This window comes from Sabethes cyaneus, chromosome 1 (assembly GCF_943734655.1).
Source record: "Sabethes cyaneus chromosome 1, idSabCyanKW18_F2, whole genome shotgun sequence".
In the NCBI taxonomy this organism is placed as follows: domain Eukaryota; kingdom Metazoa; phylum Arthropoda; class Insecta; order Diptera; family Culicidae; genus Sabethes; species Sabethes cyaneus.
In genome coordinates this window covers 100,114,709-100,122,306 of record NC_071353.1, presented here as the reverse complement: position 1 = coordinate 100,122,306, position 7,598 = coordinate 100,114,709, and the positions used below count along the sequence as shown (strand labels likewise).

General features: G+C 42.6%; 1 pseudogene; it reads right to left on the bottom strand.

The window, feature by feature from the left end:
• Positions 1–5,459: 5,459 nt before the first annotated feature.
• On the bottom strand, positions 5,460–7,024 carry LOC128746017 (tyrosine 3-monooxygenase-like; annotated as a pseudogene).
• Between the last annotated feature and the right edge of the window lie 574 nt (positions 7,025–7,598).

Below are 7,598 nucleotides of genomic sequence, written 5' to 3'. Positions count from 1 at the left end.
CGAGTGATTTTTCTAATAGACCTATGTGACAATGAGAGATTCTTTTCGTGTCTCCTGCTCTCCTCTCTTCCGCTTTTTACGGCAATAGACCTTTCCATTCATGTGTGTGTTGGTGCTTGAAAATGAGGCAAACAAGCATCAGCCCTTTGCCAAAATGAGGCAAATATCATGTATATACACGCGTTTTTCGTGTTTGCTGTGTGGGTGGTTGAGCTGTCAGAAAGCTCTATACCAATTCATTTTGACTGATGTGTCACATAAATCGGTTGCCGGAGTCACTAGTTATTTTAATGTTTTGAAAATTTTCTTTTCTATGCATTTATGTAGCCGTGAAAAGCGAAAGAGAGGAGACACGAAGAGAATCTTTCATTGTCACATAGGTCTATTTGAAAAACTACCCGAGACTTTACGAAAATTTAGCGCAACTATGTTTGTTTACCAGAAGCTGTCAGAGCTGCTGCGCTCATATTCAATGATGCCAAAGTTTCGGAAAAACTTTGAAATGAAAAATTACATCAATTGGATTTTATCATACAATACCTATTGAAAATATTCTGATAAAATAGAAAATAGCAAAAAACAATTTGATTGATATTATTTGACAGAGACAACTGATAATATATGTAACTATTACGAAGTACTGCAATAGTACTGACTGCGACATCTCTGGCTTGTTCCCTGGCAGTTGCTGTGCATTTAGTCGTTTCATTGCAATCTGCAATGTCTTACCATATTCAAACGCATTACAAGATGGAATTTTCTTCCGATGTTTGTTATAAAACACAACACATTTAACACATTTCAATGGTTATCCTAAAGGTTGCATTGTTCCGGGACCCCTCCTTGAAGACGAGTTCATTGCACCAGGAAAACTTTAAGTTTAAACTTTAAGTGAATTCAGAACCAGGGTTTTATAACACAGTCAAAACTCACAGCATTATGAAAAGTTAGCTGCTGCAGACCAACACCGAATATATGATAGGAAAACGGTCCAGAGAAAACATCGGACAGTGACTATTGACGACGATGAACTGAAAATGGTTGAGGAGTTCATATATTTGGATTTTTTGGTCACCGCCGACAATAATACGAGTAAGGAGATTCAACAATGCATTCAAGTTGGAAGTCAAGCCTACTTTTCCCTTCGCAAGACGCTTTGATCAAGGAGCATACGCCGCCGCACAAAGCTGACGATGTACAAAACGCTAATCAAATCGATAGTCCTCTACGGAGTAAGTAACAGTAACTTTACTTACGTAAGACATACGTACACTTGCCGTTTGTACTCCACTGTGTAGCGGAGCGTGACGTAGGCGTATAAACCGCGAGCTGCGAGCACTACTTGGAGAGAATCCCACCGTACACCTGGCGAAAGTTGGGAGACTACGATGGGCCGGCCACGTCGTAAGGATGCAAGATGACTGAGCAGTGAAATCCATTCCCTTCAAGAGCCCCATCGGCACCAGGAATACAGGGGCCCAACGTGCTAGATGGCTCGACCAGGTTGAAGCCGACTTACGTGTGTCGAGACGCGACGGCTAGGCCAGGACCGAGTACAGTGGAGAGGAATTCTTGATACGGTTACCTCGGTTCTCGGCTGGTAGAAACGAAACATAGCAGTTACAGAGATAAGATATACTATGTTTGTACAAAGACGACACGGGCGACTAAAACTGAAAAATCGCACAGTGGCCCACCCTAACGACATTACCCTATATTACGAAATACAGCATGCCAAATTTCTGTCCGGAACGAAAAAGTTATTTTGAGTTAAAACCCAAAAGACACTAAGTTCACGTAGACACTCAACATAATTAACAGTCAAAATAATTTTCACGTCGAAATTACGTGAAAAGTTATGTAAATATTTTCCATCGAACATTTTTGCCGTACTATTCACGTGACTTCAAGGTAGTTTGCAGCAACGGATTGGGTTGTAGTCACTAGTTGGCGCAGTCACTAGGTTAATTTTCCAATTCTAGAGGCCCTAGTGCAGTCACTTTGAGTTCTCATTAAAAAAAAGTCATATTAGTGTAATAAAACTCATCATATCAGTAAAACATATTCATATGTTGACATATCAGTAATACATACTGAAAATATATTGTGGTTAATTTGTTTATCAATCAGAGTAAATAACCAATTATTGCCCAGACCACATCACTTAATATCATTACGTACATCATACATACTTAATTTCGCATATGTTCAACCCAATATGAGAAATACACAGAACTTGTTGTGAGAATCTAAAAGCCTGAATTTAGGGGGCGGTTGAAGAAACCAAAATTGTTCAGCGGATTTTTGGCTCTACTGAAAGTCGGAAGGTAATTTTTGGGTTTCTTGCCAACAATTATACTTGCTAATATTAGCAGTTATATTTTGCGTAGGTATATGTATATTTGTGTTTTGTCCATTTGCAGTATTGGTATTTTCAGATATTATTTCAAAACCGCGGAGTGGGCCAATAACTACAGTCGATATATTCGCAGCGAAAAGCATTTATAAACCTGAATAAAAATGTAAAATAACAGAGTGGTTTATACTGCTCCAATCAATTAGCACTCAAAATACCGTATTAAAGATAATATTTTCTACTGATGTTTTGTTGCTGTAATATTTATATCTAGTATTTCAAAATCATTCAGCTCACCCAAGGCAAGTCGTTCGCACCTTCTACTTTGGTGTCTCTGTTCCAGATTATTTGAAATCTAACAAACACACATTAAATCATCGTTTTTCCTCTTTAGCGCAAACCGTTTCTCGACCCACACAGGAGCTGCGTAGAAGGTTCGATGATTCGTACATCTTGGTGCCATAAATATTTCCACGAGACACTCCGCGCCATCCAGCCAACGCTGCTGAGTGTACGCCTCAGGTGAAGCTAAATGACCTTCAGCACAGATCTAAAAATACGCTCGAAATTTGATTGAAATCCTTAGTAAGCAGTGTTGTGTACGGGAAACGACTAAATATGCAGCTCATGGCATGCAAAATCTAGCTAGCGCAGTTTTATGATTTGGAGCAAAAATTAAAATATATCAGCACTCGAATATTGAGCACTCCAACTAATCGGAAATTATAAATCAAGTTTTAACTATGCGTAAATGTAAGGACAATAAAATAACTACCTATTTAGTACATATTCTTCCAATCTTTCTTTCCCTTCTCAAACATCTGGATTCCGAAACACCGCTAATTCTTATTCTTAAGTGCATGAATGACGAAGCGGCACCAACCGCCAGTAGTTAGGGGCACAATTATTGCACCCATTCATCACTACAAATGACATGCTCAAAGCAAGAATGTAATTATTCAAACATCCCGATGCTTGCGATTAAATTAGATTTAGAATGAGATATATGTAGATGCAATGAATAATATTTCGATTTATCAGGCTTGCACTAATGAATAACAATTAAACAGTGCTGACCAACAGGATCAAACAGAATAGAAATTTGATCCGAAACGATTTCATGGATGTTTTCTAGCTTCATATTGTTAAGCAATATGAACAACAAGTAGCTCGTAGCTACTCAAGCTCGGTTTGAAACGAAACTGATTTTCACTCTTTGTGGTGCTTATGGAAATTTATATAGAAACTAAATACATCTATGAAACGAACAACCGAAAAAAATTAAAAAAGGTCTTGCTGCAATTTCAGCCCGACGATATCCGTGCTGGCTCGAACGTAGAACATTGCTAATCTCTGCAAAATAAAGAAATAAATAGGAAACTTCGAAGCACACGTTCCTTATGTAAAAATTGCATTCGGAATATTCGGTATACAGGAATCCCCCGAATAACGCGATGGGTGATGCAGTACGCCCATCGCGATATCTCAGCCAATAAACTTGATTTTTGGTAGTTGACTAGCTTGTACCACATACTAATAATGTACCAAAAATAAACATTATTGGTTAATGAACAACTAAGAAATCGCCATGGGCGTACACAGCCACACACCGCGTTATTCGGGGGACTGCTGTATTCAATAATCGTCTGTCATTTGAGTAAAAATGTCTGAAGTTTAGACGATTTTGCACTGTATTTTAACTCTTTGCAATGCTCATTCCACTCTTATTCCACTTTTACTCCACAATTGCCCTTGACTGGCACGTTTGCACAACGTCTATACGACATGCATTTTCATGGTAGCTTTTAAGCGACCATTATTCCACACCTGCTGTTAGCCGTACTGCCGATACGTTTGCATAACGTTTATTCGACTCTTATTCCGCATTTATATAACAACGTATAGATGTTGATTAGAAGCTAGAAAAAATATAGGTTATGACGTCTAAACAACAGACAATTCAGCAAATTCGCTTATTCAGCACCGAATGCTATCAAACAACTCTTATTCCACACCTGCTTGCTTAGGTGCTGCCGTTTTGTTCCTTGGGTCAACATTTAGCGGTTTTTGAATGTCTCGGCGCCTCTGTAATCTATAGTTCAAAGTGTTCTTTAATTCTTTAACATCTCTTGTCCAAATGTACATTACAATTTCGTCTTGCCTTTTTTCTGCTTGCGTAAGTGACTCGTTACAAATATTAATGTATATGCTTTTTTCATATAAAAAAATAATGCGATAAAACTGTAAAGTAAATGACAATCGAGGAATTTGGCTGTTTTGAAGAAACAAATGGCCCCGACCGGAATCGCCCTTTTGTAGGGAGCTATTACACGATGGTGTTTTGTCACCATAAAAGCAGTCACTCTTTCGCGGACGTTGAAGGGGAGATTTCCCTTCTAATCGAGAAACTCGGCGGGGCCTGCCCTAGCATCTACAATAATCTGATCTGATCTGAGAGAAAAAGTTGCTACATGTTCTAGCTCAAAATATACGGAATAATTTAAGTATACACTAATTTAAATAGTAAATAATACTTAAGTTACGCTCTTTAAATAAAAGATAGGCTTCCTGAAAAACAATATTCCTACTCTACAGTGAAGTGATGTACAATAGGGGCTTGTTGCAACGAGGGTGTAGTGGTGGGACATACGCAGCAGGGGCGATTCTAAGGATTCTGAACTTCGACTTCCGATGATGAGTAAGAGCAATGAAGAGATAGTGACCGAAAGGGTGGGGAGGAATTAAAGATTTTCGCTGTATGTAAGTTTAACACTCAGAACGCGAAACTTTGTTCGAAGTCCAAAAGTTTGGCCTGGAAGTGTTTCGACAGGTTTCAGGATCCTGCTATTGTTGGGAGCGTTCATATTCTCCGGAAAATATGAACGCTAGCTGCCTAATGGTTCCACTTGCGGCGCACTCGGCCTAGCGTCCTAGGCGAAGGCGTGGAATGTTGAAAACTAAATGAGACCTGTTGCAATTGAGACCCCGAGTGTTGGAAGAGTTTTCCCATGGCGATGAAAAGTGGGTGCTTAACGTGCAATATAAAGTTGCGAATATTGTCGTTCGTACATTGGAACCGCTTGGAAGGTACCTTCGATGGCTCTTAACAGAACGGTTGTCGCAGCTTGTCGATTGCATTCGTCAAGTGCAGGATTTCGGTGTTCAGCTGGGAAATGAGAGTGTCGAGCTTCTCGACGGAGTCGAGCACTTCCACCCACTCGATGTGCGGATTGAAGCGTACCTCGAATGGGCGGGACATCGTCGATACCCAGCGTCTGAACTTCTCCTTAGCATCCTCGAAGCTCTCGGCGACGTAATAGATTGGTTGGTACTCCTGGTCCTGATAGGGCTGGACGGCAGTGCTGACCGGATCGAATGCGCGGTGTTCCGGTTTGTCGCTGATGGCGTGCAGCAGCTCGCCGTAGGCGGACAGCAACCCGGCATCGTACGCCTTGACCTCGTCCTTCTCCTTGCACAAACCAAACTCGACCGTGAACCAGTACACCGTAGAAAGCTTTTCGATTTCTTCATCCGATGCTCCCAGCGAAACTAATCTGATTTCTTGCGAGAATTGTGCAAAGCTCGTATCGGCCAACAGCGGCATGTGGCCCAGCAGCTCGTGGATACAATCGGGTTCCGGGGTGTGGTATGGCGAGTTGATGTGGCGCACGTACTGTGTGCTTTGGAAAATGCGGAACGATAGCGACGCGAGGAAATCGCGAGCGGTCAGCAAACCGGCCGCGGGGCGAAGCGTGAATCCGGTGTTCCGGCGCAGGAAATCGCTCATCTCCTGCAGCTGTGGGATGCGTTCCTGGACGAAGATCTTCTCGTCCTCCAGTTTCTTGAACACGGCAATATACTCTCTGCAGGCGTGCTTCTGCATCAGCTTCTTGACGCGATCGAACACCGCCGACCAGGTCTTGTTCTCGGTCTCGATGTATTCGATGTACGGGATTGGGTCACCGTATTTGTAGCTGAAAGCAATCTCGGCGATTTCCTTTCGGCAAGCGCGGTACACCTGATCCGCGAAACCAGGATGGTTCATGTTCAGGTCCGGTTCGTACTTGGTCATCAGATGGTTGCAGTTGCCCAGCTCGAAAGCATGCTTCGGGAACCAGGGAGCCTTCACGCTGACGTTGTTCTCGGCCAGCAGCGAAACGCTGCCGAACGACGACGTCTGCCGCAGCCAACGGATTAGCTGCAGCAGATTGACGCGGGCCATATCAACCTTGATGAGCACATCGAACATGACGCCCTCGCTGCGCGACTCCAGGTGAGCGACGGTACCGTGGAACGTTTCGACCGCCTTCAGGATACGTCCCAGTGAGCCCATGCCGTCGCGTAGACAGACTACAACGGCAGCACGCACGACTTCCTTTTCGGCTTCGGGTGACTCCGATGCGGCATTTTGTAGTACCGCTTCTTCTTCCGTCAGGCCGGCGTCTTTCTTTTCATCTTTTTTTCTACTGGGCAAAATTTCTTCCTGTTTGCACGGAAGTTCGTCAACTTGTGGATTCTGTTCTGGGGCCTGTGGCACGGAGCTTTCCAAACTAGAATCGTTGGCCTTTACTCCTCGTCAAGAACGGTCTGTTTGGTCTGCTTGACTACAATTGTTTCGAAACGGGTGTCGTCCACCAGAGAACGGCGGTGGGATGGGTAGCCACCCAAGCAACAATGTGAGTTTTATTGTACTCTTATGGTGGTCTTCAAGACCAATGTTGGTCTTAAATGCCGTCATAAGACTGTAATAAAACCCAAATTGTTACTTGGGCATTCTCCTCGATCTCCTCGACGAAGATTTGGACGACGGGTTGTGGCAAAACTTGCATTCTGGGAGTGGTGTTGATTGTTTTTTTTAAAACTTTAACTCACGAAACACTACCGAAATTGGTGTTGGTATTGGTAGTCACTTTTTTTGGTTGGTGAAGGGGTTCCAAAATTTGTTCCCTTGGTAGATTCACTCCGAGAAACCTTTTGTTTTCTTGACACAAATTTTCACTTTCGGCACAGTTAGCAAGTACCGAAAACTTTAACCCGTTCACACTTTTTTAGGTTCTTCTTGTTTTAAACGTATTAATACGGGGACACACACAAAGGGGCACACGAAGGGATTATATACACAGACAATTCTACGTCGCGCGGAGTTACTACTCGTTGCAATATAGTCGCTGTACTCGACTGCGGCTGGTAATCCGAATCGCATCGCTGTGAAAATGGTGGGCGCGATATTTCTTCCCTACTG